Source organism: Octopus sinensis, linkage group LG3, assembly GCF_006345805.1.
Source record: "Octopus sinensis linkage group LG3, ASM634580v1, whole genome shotgun sequence".
NCBI classification, from domain to species: domain Eukaryota; kingdom Metazoa; phylum Mollusca; class Cephalopoda; order Octopoda; family Octopodidae; genus Octopus; species Octopus sinensis.
The window spans coordinates 137,553,003-137,574,217 of NC_042999.1; the positions used below are offsets into that span (position 1 = coordinate 137,553,003).

Below are 21,215 nucleotides of genomic sequence, written 5' to 3' on the forward strand. Positions count from 1 at the left end.
GCGAAAATGTTATCATGATTGCCATCACCATTATCATTCTTAACAAAACTCCTATCATCAACTTTATCATTCACTGAAATCATAATCATCATCATCATCATCATCATAGCTGTCTTGTCCTCATATCTATGAAAACATTTTTCAACAATATATCATATTGGATATATATATATATATATATATATATACACTCCACCTACCCCATCCATAATATGTTTGAAGTTGCTGAAAGTGGAGGAAGGAGAGGCGAACAAAATAAGAAAGAAAAAAATTGAATAAAACATATCAAGATCAAAAGTGTAAACTCAACATCATTTCTAATTTAAAAATGAAGAATTAAACCTAGTTCCATTCATGATGTATACTTATTATTGTTGTTGTCATTTTTATTGTTATTATTTTCTTATTTATATATTTAATTATTTAATTTTCTTTTTTTTTTTTGTTGTTGTTCAATGTCTACAAAGTTTGATGGTGGCTGAGTACTGAAAAAAAGGAGAACATTCACACACACAATCACGCATGCATGCACATTGACATTCATACACACCTATACATGCATGCACATCCATAATTGTGTACACACATACACACACAAGCACAAGCACACAGAAAGAACCCCACAGAAACCAGAGACAGACAGACAGAAAAACCCAAAAATGCAATGAGTTCTGAATCATCATCCAATGAAAAAAAAAAGAAAGTAGACAAAAATCTTGAATCAATATTTCTCTAAATAATATTGCATCTTCAGTAATAAATGGTTTCACTTAATCTGTACTATTAGATTTCTTTCACTGATTTATGGCCATGATTATCCAAATGGCTATATACGAAGGACACTGATGCCCTCTCTAGTTCACTTATAAAATCAATAAATTCTTTCTGTTTGTTTTTAAATTTTTTGTCACACAATTTTTGTTATTTTATTATGTTATATTTATGTGATATATATATATATATATATATATATATATATATATATATATATATATATATATATATATATATATATATATATACAAATATATATTTATGCCTATTACATACATGTCTTATATTTACAAATCAAGTATGCTAATATATATATTTACAAATATGCTACAAATATATAAATTTATTGATATATATATATATATATATATATAATATTTACAAAAATTCTACAAATATTATATATATGTACATGTATGTATTTTTTTTGTATATATATGTGTGTATATATATATATATATATATATATATATATGCGTATGCACACACACACACACACATATACATATATATATGCTTGTTTTTATGTTAAGTTATAATAGAAACAATTTTACATTAAATTGAAGGATTACTCAATACTTTTTGTGGGGTATATATTTATTCTTTTACAAGAATAGCGTTGATATTGACACAGTCCAATGAAGGTTACCAGGCCTAAAACTTCAAAGTCACTATCAATACTATTCTTATTGAAGAATTATATATAAAATATTCACAAGTATGCTTTTATGCTATATATCATCATCATCATCATCATCATCATTTAGCATCCATTTTCCATACTGGCATGGATTAGATGGTTTGACCAGGTTCCAGTCTGATTTAACTTGGTTTCTACAGCTTGATGCCCTTCCTAATGCTATCCACTCTAAGAGTGTAATGGGTACCTCTTACATGTCACCAGCATGGATGCCTCTCATATGTCACTGGCACAGGTGCCTTTTACATGTCACCGGCATGGGTGCCTTTTACAAGTCCAGGCACAGGCCACAACTACAAGTCTCCTCAAGTACAGAAAATCACCAAAGGTCTTCATCACTTGTCATCGCCTCCGCAAGACCCAATATTCATAGATCATTCTTCACTACCTGATCCAACGTTTTCTTGGGCCTACCTTTTCCACAGGTTCCCTCCATAGTTAGAGATTGGCTCTTCTTTGCACAGCTGTCCTCATCGATATGCATCACATGACCATACCAATGCAGTCTTCTCTCTTGAACACCACATCTGATGCCTCCTGCCTAATTTTTCTCTCAAGACCCTTACACTCTGTTGTACATGCACACTGACATTGCACATCCAGCAAAGCATACTAGCTTCATTTCCTTCAAGCCTTCACGTGTCCTCTACTGTCACAGTGACTGCAAAGGATATGTGTAGCATGGTTGTTCATACACAAACATCATACAATCTACCCTTCACTCTGAGAGAGAGGATCTTTGTTACCAACCTAGGTAGAATATCTCTGAACTTTGCTCAACCATTATCTTATTCTAGCAGCCATTTTGTGTGCGTGTGTGCACACGCATGTGTGCGTGTGTGCACATGCATGTGTGCGTGTGTGTGTGTTTGTGTGTACCCTTGTCAAGACATCTTGTGATAGTTGTAAATGAGCCTCATCATCATACAGGTGAAATTGTTTGCTTCCAGTCCCCTGTGAAAAATGTGTCTGGCCATGGAAAATGTTACCTTACTTGGAAACAGGGAAGGGGTGTTGATAGGAAAGGCATCTAGCCACAGAACACTGCTTCAACAAATTTTGTCTGGCTCATGCAAACATGGAAAGGTGGATTTTAAATGTTGATGTTGATAATGATATACAAAAATTCAAAGGTCAAGGAGACCAGAAATTCAAAGAGGATTCTATACAAGTTAAATATATTTGTAGAGTAAAATAGTTTTCTTACAGATTTTATATTTAGCGAAGAAGCTTCTCTCTTGCTTGTCCATAGCACCTCTGAAAAATTGTTTTCTGATTCAGAATATGTTCTGTTTCAGATAAACACAGTTCCTCATTTATGTTTTTGATGGAGTAATTTGCACAAAAAAATTACATAAAATCAATTTTATGTAAGCATTTTATACTTGTCACTAAAATACATGTAAAGCTGTTTAAATAGAAAATTTTAATTTTCTTCTAGTTTCTCTGTACTCTATGATTAGTACAGCCTGCAAATCAGTAACATGGAATTATCCATGTAATGACACAAATTTTCTTCTGCGTGTGTATATGAGAGAGAAACTGAATGACTGTATTTCCTCATAACATATAGAAAAATGGATGTCTTTTAAGACACACACACATATAGAAAATGTGTCGCCATCGTTGTCATGGTATAAAACATCATTTAGGGTAGTTGAATTATAGAAAGTTTATAATGCTAAATTTTTGTAATGCAAATATGTAAATGAAAATAAAGTTTATTTGTTAGCTGAAAGATTACTGATACCACATATATCAAAATCAGCAACTCAGTATTTGAATGTATTCATTAATTTCCATAAAAATTTTTATATTTCTTTATGCTTTAAAGAGAGCAAAAATTGAAAGAGAAGAGAAAGTAAAATTGTGACATTTACTTTGAAGTGAGAGCAGAAAGTGAAGGATGTATGTACATGTATATGAAATGTGTGTGTGTAAGAGAGAGAGAGAGTGTGAGTGAGTGAGTGAGTGAGTTAGTGAAGGTGAGTGTTGTCCTGTATGTGTAAGTGGCACTCATTTGGTCTTTCTCTCTGTCTCACACACACACATCTTTCATATACACATACATTAATACATATGCACATCTTTTTTGTATATATGTGTGCATGTGCATGTGCATGTGAGAATGAGAATGACTGTATTTTGTCATAACATATAGAGAAATAGATGTCTTTTAAGGTACACACTCATATAGAAAATGTGACATCATTGTCATTGTTGCTATGGTATAAAATGTTTATGATAGTTGACTTATAGAAAAGATTATAATGGAAGTTGCTCAAGGTAGTTGAAAATTTCAAATACCTTGGTGTGTGGACACAAAGTATTAAAAAAAGACATCGTAGCAAGGAAAGCTCTTGCCTGGAGTGCATGCCATAAATTGAGAAAGGTATGGAGTTCAAAGTTAGCAAGGAAATTGAAAGTGAGATTGTTTCTGGCAATAATGGAGTCTGTTTTTCTATACAGGGCTGAAACTTGGATGCTTACTAAAGCATTGAAGAAGCAGTTGGACGGTTCTTATACGAGGATGCTTAGAATGGCACTCAATGTCTCCTCGAAGAGTCATACAACAAACGCCAACTTATACCAGGGACTACTAATAGTAACATTGAAAATACAGCATAGAAGGATGAAGCTAGTTGGACACTGCATCAGACAAACCAATGAAATTGCTAACAAGCTAGTGCTCTGGCATCCAACGAAAGGAAGAACCAGGAGAGGAAGGAGGAAGACGACCTATATCAACAATTTGCTGGTATGGAAGGGGTACAGGAGCTGAGGACCATTATGGAAGATCGAGATGAATGGGGAACACTTGTGGAAACAGTCTTGGAGCATCCTCAGGGATGACTTAGATAGATAGATAAAAGGTAGAATTTTTGTAATACAAATATGTAAATGAAAATAAAGTTTATTTGATACTCGTAAGATTACTGAATCTTTTGATACCCCATATGTCAAAACTGGTAACTCAGTTTTCAAATGCATAAGGAAGATACGCATGCACACACATACACACACACATATACACACACATACAAACACACACATACATACACACACATACAAACTCTCTTATATATATGGAAGTGTCCCTATCTGTCTGTCTCTCACATTCCCTGTGTGTCTATCTCTTCCTGTCTCCTCTCCTTCCCTGATATCAGCCACCTTCATTATACCACATTTCTCTGAACCTAACACTTTTGCACCCCTCTCATTTTATCATGTAATAGTTCAACCCCCGTAATTGGTCCATTATCGGTTTTTATTGAAATCCAATTAGCCTATAATTGAACTGGATGTTAGTTCAACATGTATAGAAAGTTTGGTGAAGATTGGTTCCTTGGTTTGGGCAGCAAGATAGTAACAGACAGATGGACGGACAGACAGAAATTCCCATTTATATATGATACACACACACATACATTGGTTCCTATGAAGACCTTATCACAACAGTGAAGAAAAGAAAGTTGAAATGGTATGGCCATTTGTAAAGACCATTCACAAGGTACTGTAGAAGGGGTTAGAGGAAGTGGACAGAGGAAAAGATACACTGGGAACATCAAGGAATGCACAGGTAAATCACAAGTGGAAACTCATAGTTCATACCATGCTCATACGCAGCATCTGTGTGTGTGCGTGCACGTGTGTGTGTGTGTGTGTGTGTGTGTGTGTGTGTGTGTGTGTGTGTGTGTGTGTGTGTGTGTGTGTGTGTATGGAGTTAATGCTAGATAATCTCATTGAAAAAATAAATAAACAAATTTTGTTTGTTGTGAAAATTAAATATTTGTTTTCTTTCAAAATCGTTGCAACACAATAAATAACAACTGAAAGAAAATATCAGACATAAATCAGATAAATATTTTTACTACACAAATGAATAAAAAGAAAAGGAATTTAAAAAATAACAGCAATAAATAAACAGAAAGTCAAAAGTGAGAAAGATAAAAAGATTGGGAGAACTAAGAAGGAAGGAGGATTGTTAGCAAGTTGAAATGTTTCCATAAGTATATTCTGGAAATTATTTTGGCTGCATTTTGAGTACTTTGAGACAGTGGAGCATGATGTCTTTTGACATAGAGTTTAACAATAGAAACTGATTATAAGTTCAATGTTTGAGGAGATCCAGGACACATCATATCCATGATCATGACAATGAAACCAATAACCAAATTGCAATCTAGCCCCAAATCACAATAAAATTTCCTGTGACATTTTCATTTTTAAAACCACACATTTTCTTTTTCTATTTTTTATAAGTGAGTAGAGAGGGAGAGCAATAATCTTTACAGGTGTCCCTCCCAACTGATGAGATTAATGTGACTGATGCCCAGCCTAAACAACTGCAGGTCAATCAATGTCTGTAGAAAAAAATAAGAAAAAAACTTTAGCACATTTAATCATAAATCTGCCTGATCAAAGCTAACCTAAGGTCATAATCATTTGTCTTTCAATAAAATATGTTTTCTTGTCAACTCACTTCTCTTTCATTCTGTCTTATTTATTCCATTTTTTATCTGTTCTTTTTTTTTATCACAACTGGTAAATAATAGCATCATTAGTTACAGGTTTTCAATGAATACATCCTTGGTTCCTTACATTTCTGATGCAAAGTACAACAAAGAAGCATCTGTAATTTGGAATTTATTTGAAGAGCACAAATTTGTCACTGATATGTATAAACACTAACAAAAGATAAAAGCGTGTTGCCATCTGTGTATCATACTAAACATATATATACCATTAGAAGGCATGAAGTTGTGAAATTGCCTGCGTTGTTAAACATTTTTGTCCAAGAACAGAGACTAGGATAGGACAGAAGCTCAAAATACTTGAGTGCAATCACCAATGATAAAGGTTTACTGCCCAAACTCTTTACTAGATCTGATGGAGACAATAACTGCACTAATCAAACTTAAGTCAATATGGAGAGATAAAAACGTCACCATGAAGAACAACTTACTCCTGTGTGCACTAGAACTTTCCATCTTTCTCTGTGCATGCAAAACTGTAGTGATACCATGGAAAATACAGGCACTGGAAATGTGATGCTATCACAATATCTTAGGTATCTCATACTCAGACTACATCACAGATGAGTAAGTCTATTAAACCATCCAGCATCACTCTGGTTCCCATGAAGACCTTATCACAACAGTGAAGAAAGCTGTTCAAGAATTTGGACCTGGAGATCTCCATTTCCAGCAACTTTGAAGGGCCACCTCCCAGTGGTGTTGGGCTTCAACGAAGAGCCCTTGACTACAACAAGATGACCAAAGTTTTTTTTTTCCAAGGTCTGAGGTCTCCCGCCCCTAAGCCCTAGACCATCACCTAATCACCCTTACCCGTCTTGTTGCTTAACAACAACAACAGTGAAGAAAAGAAAGTTGAGATGGTTTGAGCATATTACAAGATCCAATAGACTTGTAAAGATCATTCACCAAGGTACTGTAGAAAGGATAAGAAGAGATGGACAGAGGAAAAGATATTCTGGGAATATCAAGGAAGGCACAGGTGAATAACAAGTGGAAACCCAAAGCTCATATGCTCATACACATCATGCAGCATATCATAACAGCGCTCTTATAACTCCATTAGAAGTTTAGGACTCAAACAAACAATGGTGAAAAAGTATATAAGTCTTGTTTGCTGGCAAATAAATTGATCTGAGAGGTTTTGAACTTTTAACTACATGAAGAAAGATTCCATTCACTTTACTGAAAAGGCTGAGTAGGTGTTGCTGAAAACATGAGAGGTTGTGTAAGAGACTTGGCATTAATGGATTCTAATGCATTTAGGAATGGCAGTGAAAGACTTCAATGTAACAAGTTTTGTTGAATCTATTGATTGTCTTTATAATTAGTATCATTGGTTTGATAATAATGAATCTTCTAAATTCATTCATTGTTTTTGAAGATGTTGGTGCAATTAAATTTGTTAAATTTAGATTTGATGTTTTTTCAACAAATGTTAATACTATTGCTAAAGTAATACTCTTGGCTCATTTATCTTCATAAAACTGTTATAAAATAATCAGAAGACTATAGAAGTTAAAAATAAAATGTTAAGTTAGTTATTTGATGAGAAAGATTAAATTAATAAATGAAAAGTAGTCAATTAACCAATTCAATGTTCATATGTTGTAATGGCTAAATATGTTAAGATGGAGAAAAAATATTTTAGTTTCCCTAAGCAAGGATATTGAACAAATATTACCATTAAGAAAAATGAATTGTTACCTGATGCTTAAGAAAGTACAATCTTGTGGTAATTTCTGCAGACTTTTCAATGGCATTTGACAGTGTAAACAGAGCAGTAATTCAAGATATTGAAGTTGCTGTAAAGTATCAAATTCCTTCATTCATTTATTCAGTCAATCAATCATTCATCATCATCTATCACTCTCTTCTTCATACATACATTTGCACCTTACATCTTCATAATTGCAATGGATTATGCTAGGTCTAGATTTCTATAAGATGAAGATGGATACAGTCAAGAGAATTTCTATCCAGTAGATTTTTTTTTTCTTTTTTCTGTAAAACACCTTGTAATAATAATCTTTGCAAATAGAGTTCCAATTTTAAATGATAATCCCCTTGGTTGTTCAAAAACGACTAATTAGTTTTGAAGCTCTTTCTGCAAAATTGGACTCAAAAATCAATGTATTAAAAACCAAAGTAATGTTTATTGACAATCCAAATCTCTTACATAGATCATCTCAGAAGCTCAATTTTCTATTGTCACACGTTTGTTATATTTATTTCTTTATTGCCCACAGAGGGCTAAACATAGAGGGGGCAAACAAGGACAGACAAAAGGATTAAGTCAATTACATTGACCCTAGTGTGTAACTGGTACTTATTTAATTGACCCTGAAAGCATGAAAGGCAAAGTCAACCTTGGCAGAATTTGAACTCAGAACATAACAGCAGACGAAATACCACTAAGCATTTCGCCCGGCATGCAAACAATTCTGCCAGTTCACCACATTAAATTAGATGATATGGCAGACAGAAGTCCTTTTAGACAAAACACCAAAAGGCATGGCTAGTGGTATGAAAACTTTATTTGGAGATGTTCAGTTGGTGACAGAAACAATATGGTATTTTTCAAAACTTTTCAAGCCTTGTATTGAAACAGTTCTAATCTATTACAGTAAAGTATAGAAAATAACAAACATTAGCTGAAGAGATTATTTTTCAAAGCTTGTATGGAGCTTGTTTTATTCTATAGTATTGAGGCATGAACAATAACAGAAAGGCTAGTAAAGGAGATAAATACTAGACATCATTTTTCTATAGAGAATAAATAATGAATGGTTATTTGTAAGAGTGAAGCAGTTCTCTGCTGAGAGAATTTTAATTTCAAAATGATTAATTCTGATTTGACATATTTTGATAAAACCAAATATACCACTGGTTATCCTTTTGAATCACAAAAATAAAACTAAAACTTTACTATGTTGGAAAAGCTTTGTGAATGACATGTATTTCCCAATTTAATGAGGGTCTAACCAGTTGAAATATTACAGAGAATGGAGCTACTACCACTGTTATGAATAGAAACCAATAGTAAAAAAGGACTGGCAAGTGTTGAGTGCATAACATCTGTTAAATTGTGAACTGTTCCATATGGAAACGGAAGGAGGTATCAAAAAAGAAAAGGGATTGACAGAGCTTTTGACTACACTCTTCCGAATCATCAAATTTTAAAAGGGAGCTATAATTCAGGTGTGTCAGGTGAATGAAGATTATAAAGAATATGAGTATTATGAGGTGTTCGGATGATGATGTGTTATTCAGGGTAGGGAATGTACTTCAGATATTACTAATATATGTAAGCTCTTAGAATTGCTGTTTGGTCCTCATTTCACAGGCTATGATCAAAAGTGTTCGAGCTATGACTATTCTGGTTTATTTCCTTGGTATAGTGTATATAACACTTCATTATCTAATATATCCTTCCACTTTAAGAAAGTAGGATATGAGTTAAAGGATATCAGACTGTTATTTCTTCGAAGCTGAACAACCTAATAAAAGCAGCACCCACTTTATCTAATGCTGATAACCTTTGTAGCTTAGCAAAGATCAATGTTGGTTGATTATAAGTATTATGAAAGGCATTCCAGTCATGAATCTCAGTTTTTGAGGAGGGTCTCCCACCCTAATATCTAGGATTATATTTATTGTCCAGTGTATCTTTTCTTTTGGAGTCTAGTTTGGGAAATATTTGGGTGCTATTTCTGGCAGATAAAGCAATCACATAGAGACTCCTTTGTTGCCTTCAAAGCTCATAATTTTTTTAATTGCGTTACTGGAATGAGGAACAGATTTGTTAATCAACCTGAATAGATTATTAAGAGAAGAAAAGTGATTGTCAAAATTATGTTAAAATAAATGAATTTCATGCACCCTCTAAGTGCTGTTGTTTTAGTCTTTGTTAGAAATAACTTGTTTTATTTTCTCTGAGAAATTCTATAAAGAGCATTTATCTTTTATTTGTTTCAGTCGTTGAAATGTGGCCATGCTGGGGCACTACCTTGAAGGATTTAATCAAGCAAGAAAATCTCAGTACTTATTTCTTTTTTTAAAAGCTTGACACACTTATTCTATCAGTCTCTTTGCAAACCAGTAAGTTACAAGGATGTAAACAAACCAGTACCAGTTGTCAAGTAGAGGGGGACAAACACAAACATATACATACATGCACATATATATATATATATATATATATATTATCATCATCATGTATATATATCTTTTATTTTTTACTTGTTTCAGTCATTAGACTGCAGCCATGCTGGGGTACCAAGTTGAATTTTTAGTCAAATGAAATGACCCCAGTACTTACTTTTTAAACCTGGTACTTATTCTATTTGTCTTTCTTGTTGAACTGCTAAGTTATGAGGACATAAACACACCAACACCAGTTGTCAAGTTGGGGGGTGCAAACACAGACACAAAGACACATACACATAGATATACATATATACATACATATATGACATCTGCTTTCATTTTCTGTCTCCCAAATCCACTCACAAGACTTTGGTCAACCCGAGGTTAGCACATCAACAAAAACCAAAAGAATAAATTTAAAACATGAGATTTATATGAATTATATATTAACATAAACGAGTAGTAATTATTCTTTTCTACTCTAGGCACAAGGCCCGAAATTTTGGGTGGAGCCAGTCAATTAGATCAATCCCAGTACACAACTGATACTTAATTTATTGACCCCAAAAGGATGAAAGGCAAAGTGGACCTCGGCGGAATTTGAACTCAGAACATAAAGGCAGACAAAATACCTATTTCTTTACTACCCACAAGGGGCTAAACACAGAGAGGACAAACAAGGACAGACAAACAGATTAAGTCGATTACATCGATCCCAGTGCGTAACTGGTACTTAATTTATTGATCCCGAAAGGATGAAAGGCAAAGTTGACCTCGGCGGAATTTGAACTCAGAACGTAACAGCAGACAAAATACAGCTATGCATTTCGCCCGGCGTGCTGTTTCTGGCAGCTCGCCGCCTCATGAATAGTAATTATTGCTTTTATTACTGCTATAAACTGTATTATGACAAGATATTTATCTGTGTCTTTCTTTTTATTTCTCTTTCAGATATGCAAGTGATTGCAGAGATACTTCATTTCAAATAGAGTGAGTAGCAGTAATCTACAGGGGTGAACATGGGCTTTGTAAATTATCAGTAAGCAATTGGTATGTTTTTAAAGTCATCATACATATATGCATAAGGATTCTTTGTAGACTGCTCTCTCTCTACCTGTCTATTGATTGAGTTAGTTAGCTATCTATCTATCTATCTATCCATCCATATATATATATGTATGTATATATATATATCCATCCATCTATCTATCTATATATCTATATATATATCCATCTATCTATCTATCTAAATATCTATCTATCCATCCATCCATTCATCTATATATCTGTCTGTCTCTGCCTTCCTCTTTCTCTCTCTGTCTTTCTCTTTGTTTTCCTTACTCTCTCTCTCTCTCTCACACACACACACACACATGCACATACACACACACACACACACACACACACACACACACACACACACACACACACACACACACACACACACACATATCATTATCATCATCATTTCTTCTTTAATTTTTTTTCTTTTTTAAAGTAACATCTGTTTTCCCATGCCTGAATGGATTAGATGAAACTGATTAGTCATATTATGACACTAAGCTTTCTATACAGAGATGTGATAAGATTACATGTTCTGGAGTATATGTAACTAGAGTAAAATTTTCACGGCTGGATGCCCTTCCTATTCTCTACATGTATGTGTGTGCTGCATCTGTGTACCTGTGTTTGTTAGCATGCGTGCATGTGTGTAATAAGATTTATTGATATTACAGTGTAGCTGTTGTTATCGATGCTTCAGTCGTTATTGATGCTCTGGCTAGCATGAATGAAACATTATTTCTTCCTTTACAACAGTGAGTTCTCTATGTTTTCACAAAGTTGAATGGTTAACATCCTAAAATGAGAGAGAGAGAGAGAGAGAGAGTTAGAAAGAGAGAGAAAGTGGGAAGAAGAGACAGAGAAAGAGGGGGAAGAGACAGAGTGAGAGAAGAGGGACAGAGAAACTGTTCATATAGATACCAATTGTAATTTTTGTAATAGATACAAAATTAGCTTTGTTGTGGATCAGAACAAACAATAAGATATTCTCAGTATAATAAAGTCGCTTTAACAGATAAATGACTCATCTTCCGCCATACTGAACCTTTCATGTTTTGTGATCAATTCATTTTTTAAAAAAATTTCAATTTATTTTTTTTTATATACACCATCATCACTTTTTTTTTTTCTTTGAAAAGAATGGTGTAATAAAATTCTTTTTTCTGCCTTGTTGACTGTTAACTATAGACTAGTTAGGAAAAAAAAGGACTGTGATTTTATTTGTTTATTTTAAATTGTTCTGTTTAATAAAGGAGATAAAGGACAATTTACCTAAAAGATTAATATGTATGTTGTGACTAACAGACAGAGCTTCAAACTGTACAGTAAAATAACTCAATTGTGCAGTATAATGGATCACAAAATTTGACTGAATTCAGTTTGTAGAATTCTATTTTGAACTTCCTTATTTGCATTATAAATAAAGGAGTGGATAACATATTCAACAGCACATTGGAGAAAATACCTTATCATATGTGGATGCATCCTTTTACATTCTAAGTACAAAGCATACCCAGATCGATTTTGTCTTTCAGTTTTGCAATTTCAATTAAATAAATACTGAGACTGATATAATCTGCTCAACTCTAGCATGGCCACAATAAAAGAATAAAAGTGGAAAACAGTATAAACTCAAATAAATGAAACTGTATCTTCTTACATTTCTTTTGACTGTGACTCAGATATACATCAATGTATGTAGATGACCCATTATATACACCAATATAAAAAATGGCCCAGTATATACATCAACATATAGATGATCCTGTACATACATCAGCATATATAAGATCTAGAATATACATCAACATATATAGATGTCATTTAGTCAAGGTGGAAAGGGTAGTGTCCATGATTCTTTATTATTATTTTTTTTTTTACTCTTTAGATTGATGGGAGAGAGAATGTTATCCTCCAACCTAAGACCTGGCCCAAATGCTTGCAACAAAGTAAACACAACTAAAGGTACCCAACGATTTGGTAGTGATGTTAAACTGGTCTAACACCCATTTACTCAGGATGCAAAAATGCTTGAATAAACACCACAAGGTATCTTGTCTTACTCTGATGCTCTAATTATTCCACCAATCCTCCAACCTGAACTAAAACTTTATTTTACTGACACTGTGTCCCCAACCCCGCCCTGACACCCCAATAATGACAAGATGAAAGACAATGTTGATCTTAACTGGATTCGAATTCAGAATGAAGAGAGTCAAAACAAATTCCACCAAGTATTTTGTCCTATACTTTAATGGCTACCAATTCCCCATTTCATGTTTATAAATCTATAGAATACAGTCTCCCACTCCCAACCCCATTTTACAGGTACCTCAGGTTATGGGATGTCCCAGGTTATGTAGACTGTAAAGTATGACCGCTAATTTCTGGATATGGTCTGTAATTTCACCCTTATGGAACTCAGATAAATTAATGTGTACAAGAATCAACTGAAAAGTTCATAGGCTGACCAAGACACTCTCATAGAATGTGACCAAATGAGGTCACGCACTTGCGGTCCACACACTTCTTCCATTGGTGTTGCAGTATTCAGATCCCATTGATGAAGAAACTTCCATCTTGTTGAGCAAAAATGTCAACAGCCAAGTGTTTTCTCATGTTGGGAAATAGATGAAATCAGGAGAATAGGAGGGTGATCAACTAGTTCAAAACCACTGTCATGCACAGAAGCCATTGAAAGCAAGAACTGGTGTCCTGGAGCATAGACCTCACGGAACAAGATCTCTTTCACCAGTTTTCCTGAGTGTTTGGTCTTGATATCTATTTGCCTCAACATGTTAGCATAGCACTTTTCATTGATGGTATGACAAGGTGGCAAGCTGGCGCACGCTGGGCGAAATGCTTAGCCGTATTTCATCTGCCGTTACGTTCTGAGTTCAAATTCCACCGAGGTCGACTTTGCCTTTCATCCTTTCAGGGTCGCTAAATTAAGTACCAGTTACGCACTGGGGTCGATGTAATCGACTTAATCCATTTGTCTGTCCTTGTTTGTCCTCTCTGTGTTTAGCCACTTGTGGGTAGTAAAGAAATAGGTATGACCATTTTTGAAGATAGTCAATAAATACAGTGCCTTTTGCATCCTTTTCCCTGCAGATGAAACTATCTTGGCTTTATTTGGAGCAGGTGAGGAGGGGTGTTTCCTATGCATGGGTTGTCTCTTTGTCTCTGGCTCAAAATGATGAAGCCAACTCTCATCCTCGCTTAAGAAACATTCAAGGAAACCAACTGGATCTGCCTCAAACCATGTTAGATCTACATATGATGTGGTCAGCCTGGTGTGCCTTTGATCAGGTTTCAGAAGACATGGCATCCACTGAGCAGAAATCTTCATCATACCAAGTTCATTGTTCAGAATATTCTCAACTCTCTCATGGGATATGCTATTAGTATTGGCTATTTGATTTATAGCCTACAATCAAATTTGTTGACTGGCATCCGTGCAAGTGGAGCACTAAGAGCACCATCCAAGCATGATCGTTGCCAGAGCGGCTAACTGGCGTCTGTGCCAGTGGCATGTAAAAAGCACCATTCGAGCGTGATCATTACCAGCATCGCCTTACTGGCACTTGTGCTGTGTTCATGTAGCACATAAAAAAAAATCACCATTTGGGCATGGCTGTTGCCAGTACAGCCTGACTGGCCCTCATGCTGGTGGCACGAAAAAGCACCCATTACACTCTTGGAGTGGTTGGTATTAGGAAGGGCATCCAGCTGTAGAAACTCTGTGAGATCAAGATTGGAGCCTGGTGCAGCCATCTGGTTTACCAGTCAAATCGTCCAACTCATGCTAGCATGGAAAGCGGATGTTAAATGACGATGATGATGATGATGAATCCATCACCATGTGACAAACACAATCAATCCATTCAAATAATCACATATTTATATTAAGACATAGATAATAAAGATGTAGAAATATAAGAATATAAACATAAAAACTATAAGGAGTACCATGAAAGTAGAAAATATAGCTAGAATAGATTAAAAGAGGTGATTGAAAGGGTCAGTCCAAACCTACGGCCGTTTCAGAAAAATTCAACTCCCTGTATAAAAGATTTCCTTCCCCAGGGTTCCTTTCTTGTGGCAAAATCCAGTAAGGCACTATATGGTTTTTTTCGGTTGGTTGTTGAGTATCAAATGGATGAATAAGAATAAAAATATAAATATGTATATGCGCGTTAGAAACACTGCCAGATAAGACTGGAGCCTGGTGCAGCCTTCTGGCTTCCCAGATCCCTGGTCGAACCGTCCAACCCATGCTAGCATGGAGAACGGACGTTAAACGATGATGATGATGATGATGATGATATATATATATATATACACACATATATATATATATACTAGCAGCTAAGCCTGGTTTCACCCAGTCAGTTTGGATGATGTGGCTGTAAAACATGCTCTGTGTAAGCATTTGACTTGTTTGAGTACACTTACGTTAAAGAACAATTTTAGAATGACTTTTTTCTGTCAAAACGCTAAAAATAACTGACCAACAAAAAAAAAAACCAACCAGGATTCAACCAAATCAAAAAATAAACCCAAATACTAAGCGAACAAAGATGAACCATCCTACTTCCATTGCGCACACACACAAAAACACACGCACATTCACATACCCCCCTTTACATACATACACATATACTCACAGAGTTGAAACGCTGTTTGATTTATTATTTTCAGCATACAATTTTCATAATCCCCCCTACCAAGTATGACATCACCCCTTCCTTTCTTATTCATAAACACAAGAGTATTATTATAGTAGATTATCTTGGTAACCATGGGAGCTATGAAAAAAATACAAAGCCCAGCATCACCACCACATCATTCTACACATGTGTGTAATTTTTCACGCAATTGCACCCAGCCATTTGACCATGAATTCCAAGACAAGAAACAATCGCCCCTGTCAAGTTCATATGTATAGATATATACTACGTATGTGGAAAATCAGTGTGTGTTTGTTTGTGGCATTGTTAGCTAACTCCTAAGTGCTATGCAGTGGGACTGAACCTAGAACCATGTGTTTGGGAAACAAGCTTCTTACCACACAGCCACGCCTACACCTACATATATATATTCATATGTGAATGTGTGTGTGTGTGTGTGTGTGTGTGTGTGTGTGTGTGTGTATGTATGTATGTATGTATGTATGTATGTATGTATGTATGTATGTATGTATGTATGTATGTATGTATGTTTGCTTGCTTGAACTCACTGGCTTGCATTGAATTATATATATTCTTTATCTGTTAACTTTCACTTGTTTCAGTCATATATGTATATGAAAATCTTTTGTTTGGGCATTGATATTCAGTTATGGTGTATTTTACATAAATTAAGGATTTATTGTAGGGGTAATAACAATAATACCTACAATAATAACAACATTAAATATCTCAACAACCAAATGTAGTTTGGAAATAAATTTTTAAAAAAAACTATTGGCAGAACAGAGAGAGGAGGAGGAGGAGGTAAAATAGAAAGATGGAAAACAATAGGAGAGTTCTGTTCAATGGTTTTTTTATATTATTTTGTATTAACTTCCCCCCCCCCGGCTCCTCGCATTCTTTTTCTCTCTCACTCTCTGTCTCTCTCTCTGTCTCTCACTCTCTCTCTCTGTCATCCTTATTAAAAATTCTGACAAAACAGAGAAGAATTGAAAATGATGCTGCAAGGTTGTTGTTATTCAGGTCACTTGCTGATTGTAGTGATCATATAGAAATCTTAGGATGACTGTCAGGGTGGGAAGGGATAGACAGACAGAGACAGATAGATAAACTGACTGACAGGCAGGCAGGCAAACAGACAGGCAAAAGAAGAGAGACACCAGGAGATAGACAGAGAGAGAGAGAGAGAGAGAGAGAGAGAGAGAGAGAGAATGGGTTTGAACAGAGAAAAGGGGCAAATGAAAATATAGAAAAGAAAAAGAAATAGATAAAAAAACATTGATAGTTAAATAGATAAATAGAAAAAAAGAGAGGGAAAGAAGCAAGGGGATAGAGAGGAGGAAAGAATGAGAGGAAAGGTAAAATAAAACTGGACCAAAAAAAAAGTACAAATAAAAAATTAAAAGAGATATAACAAGAGACAGGCAAGTAGACAGTGAAGAATGGATGAGGAAAGGAAGACAGGGCAAAAGAGTGAATGGGGGAAAATATACTACAGAGCTGTAAATATATGTATGTACAGAATATTATAAAGATAATTTGTATTCATTGCAGATGCTATTGTTGTTATTGTCTAACCCCAGGTCAATCCTGATCAAGCAGATCAAAGGCATTCCAGGTGGCCATCTTAGGAATACCTAGGGGTACAATAAGTAATGTGTGTCCTTCCCAGGTAAGTTGTGATCCATGTGAGATTTAGCTGTTATTTTATGCATGTCAAGTGACTGATGAGTTCATGCCTGCTATGTTTGGTAGTGAGTTATTTAGCTCAGCCCACCCCTACTGATCAAGGTTAGATCAGATTGTACTGCTTTATGACTGAAGCTATTCCAGCTCTGGCCATCCCATTTTTTATAATTTCAAAGATTATATTGCCCAATTTATCTTTATTGTTGTTGTTGTTGTTGTTAGCAGCAACAACAATAATAGTAAAATAATAATGAGCTTATTGTATTCAGTGTTCTGATTCAATAGGACTTGTCAGAAAAGGTTAAAAGAAGGGACAGAAAGCAGCCATACGTCAAAGAAAGACAGTAATGAAAGCTAGAAGTACATGCACAGTACACGGAATAAAATAGAAAAAAGTGAACATTAAAAGTGTCATAAATTGAGGAAAGGATATTTAGGCATGTCAGCAGCAGTGTTGGTGAATTTTGGGAAGCATAACATTTTTAAAGAACGCAGTGCCCTGACAGCTAACAACTGACATGGATAGTTTACTCCATGCTTGACAATTCTGAGCATGAATAAATATGTTTCCAAATGTCACGGTTGCTGCACTGTTTTTTGATTTTATAAGCATGTCCACAAGTGATAGAGGTGTTGAATTCAAAGAGGTCACCAAAGTTGTTTTCAGAAAGATGGTGAATAATCTTATGGGCTTCTACCATGTCAGCTGCTAGGCATCAAAACTTCAGTGTGTCAAAACTGAGAGAAGCAATACATTCAAGATATGGTAAGTGGTTGATAGAGAGTATTTGTCTGGTTGCGCATCTCTGAGCAGCTTCTAGTAGATTGATATTCCGGACAAGATAGGAGCTTCAGACTGAGATTCAAACTGTAAGTGTTCACATGCCATAACCATATATAGTTTTAAATAGATAACAGGTGAGTGGCTGACAAAGATCAAATTGAGTGATGCTAAAACACCTTAAGCCATTTTAATGATTTTAGAAATGTGGTTTGTCTAATGCAGATCATTCATTGTTAATGATAATGCCGAGGTCACATTCACCAGCAAACTTCTTAAGGTTAGTGTTATGAAGGTAGCAGCAAATTCTAGGTTTAAGCTCCCAAAATGTATAGTGTTATACTTGTCTTCAGCCAGCTTGAATTGCCAGTCAGCAATCAATTGCTGCATTGTGCTCAGGTCAGATTGCAGCCAAGACCTGTACTCCATTCCTTTTATCTCAAGGTACAGCTTAATACTGTCTACATAGTTTAACATAGTAATATGCTTCAAACTGACATTTATTTCATTTATGTATGCAACAAATAACAGGAATTCAAGGAGAGATCCCTGTAGGACACTAGATGTTATATAAAGCATAGAATATTGTCCTTGTACTGTGACTACCTCTTTTCAACCAAGAATAAAGGACTTCAACTAGTTATAAAGATTAGTTTTCATGCCTATTGCAGAGATCTTTGCCATAAGTCGTTTGTGTGAACAGGATTAAAGGCTCTGGTAAAGTTGAGATAGATAACATCCACCTATGAGTTGCCAGCAGTGATTTAAGTGATGTCTTTAAGAAATTTGATGAGTTGGTCTCAGCAGCTGAAGTTAGACATAAATTCAAATTGTAGGGTCAAATAAGATTATGAGAGTTCCCGAATTCCCAGAGTGTCTTACTAATACAAGGACTCCATTTGGCAATACAGCTTGTGAGACTGACTGGACAGTAACTGACAAATGATATGGAGTCACCTATTTTGAATGGAGGATTGATACTGGCAATTTTCCTCTGTTATAGAATAACATAGTAAATAAGGAAGAATTAGCAAACTAGCAAAGCTGATGCAGTAGAAAGAACCTGCTGCATTTAAGAAGCAGAAAAGTTAAACTATCAAGACCACAGGATGCATAGTTGCACATATTCTTGAGGTAGCATCACAGCATTGCAAGAGTAGATTCAACATGTTATGAAATTTGGTGTCAGTAGCAGTAAAGATGGTACAACTGGATGGATTTTTAACAGTAAAAATGCTAGCAAGGCATTTGGCAATAAGTTCTGTGCACTCTTTAGGATCATCTGACACATGTGGGGATTGTAAAAATGACTGACTGGAAAGTGAGGCCTCTTTCAAACTTATATTTTGAAAACATTTGGACTATCCAGGTTGGTGGCTATGTGTTGTTCAAATTTAAGTACTGCCTTTTTAGTCACCTGCTTGTTATAACTAGATACATTGTTGTACCTTCTATTATCCTTTGTCTGGTTCTGTGTAATCTGAATTCACTTTCAGTATCCCATCATTCATTCCTGGCAAGGTGGAATGTTGCCATATCCCATATTGCACTTTTAGGGTTTCTAATGTGTTTAGTGGTACTGATGCTTCACATGTGGCCATTGAATTAAAGATGTGCTGAAGGTTGATATTGACATCTTCAGAATCATAGAAAGCAAGCCAATTTGGACATTGTAGGAGTTCCAGTCAGCTTTATTCCAGTCAAAGTGGGAAGTTTGGAGGTAGTGGTGGCTTTTGATAGAAGGTTTTAGTTTAAATCACTACAAAACTGGAAGTTTGTATCATAGAACTAGGAGGAAGTCTCAGGCAGGTTGGTATCAAAGCAGTTAATAATAATGTACTGAAGTTAATCCTATCAAAAATACCATTCTTTTAAACCAATTACTTTATCAATAGATATAACCATATCTATAAAAAAACAAAATCCAACTAAATTCAAAATTACTGAAATTGTTTTCTATTTTAATGCTTTTTTAGTTTTGTAAAGAAATATATCCCGTACTTATTTTCACATCAAATGTGTCAGATTAAAGCGATAGGATTATAAAGAATTACAATTGCAGAACATTCCTGTTGAAGACTCATTACAGAACAATAACTATATTAAACAATTATGGCAGTTTCCATGGCAGGAACTTTGTGATTTTAAAGGAGAATTTTGAATGTTGCTTTCACTCTTCTTTTGCAAACCAAACTAGAATGAGCCTGAGTCATCTGCAATGCAATCAATTAACTCGTTTAATAATGTTGTATGCATGTGTTGAAGGACGAGTAATTCTTCAGAAACCAGTCACTTGGGAGTGTTAATACAAATTTTTTTTCATACAGAGAACTAAAAATAAAAAAAAAGAAAGAAAGAAAACAGAAACACAGAAGTAGAATCTTTTTCACAAATTTTCCACCATGTTTTAATAAAAAGAGGGAGAAGAAACTGATGAATAAATAGAAATAATTTTTGCTGTGAAATAAAGTCTTGAAATATGAGAAGCTAAATAAATAGAGTAAGAAATGTAAAGGTATGAGTCATCTTCATGACTTTGCGAAATATTGCTTAATAATTATTCATGGGACAATTTGAAATTATGTACACTAATTGAATCAAGAGAGGACAACATTCTTGTCATTTCTCATGAAACAATATGAAGAGAAGACATTTCACACCAAATTTACGTTTTTAGAAATGTATCGTCATTCTTTAAAATTTCTTTCAATATTGACAGCCTGTTAGGGCAAAATGTTTATTGTAAAAGATAGACATCATTTTAATGACTGTTTCAAATAGAAAGTATTAAAAATACCTCCTTTGGCAGAAAGTCTAAGCTTACAGAAATG

The 21,215-nt window shown here is 34.8% G+C and overlaps 2 long non-coding RNA genes across 3 annotated transcripts in view; one reads left to right on the forward strand and one right to left on the reverse strand.

Moving 5' to 3' along the window:
- The window catches only part of LOC118762591, a 62,626-nt gene that overhangs the window by 34,862 nt on the left and 6,549 nt on the right, over positions 1-21,215 (reverse strand). For both annotated transcript variants that reach the window (XR_004998349.1, XR_004998348.1), the window contains exon 3: positions 11,893-12,016. This is a non-coding gene — a long non-coding RNA (uncharacterized LOC118762591). The remainder of the gene's footprint in view (positions 1-11,892; positions 12,017-21,215) is intronic.
- Positions 7,403-20,172, forward strand: LOC118762592. Its single transcript, XR_004998350.1, has 3 exons — positions 7,403-7,413; positions 18,056-18,060; positions 20,125-20,172. It is a non-coding gene; the product is annotated as an uncharacterized LOC118762592 (long non-coding RNA).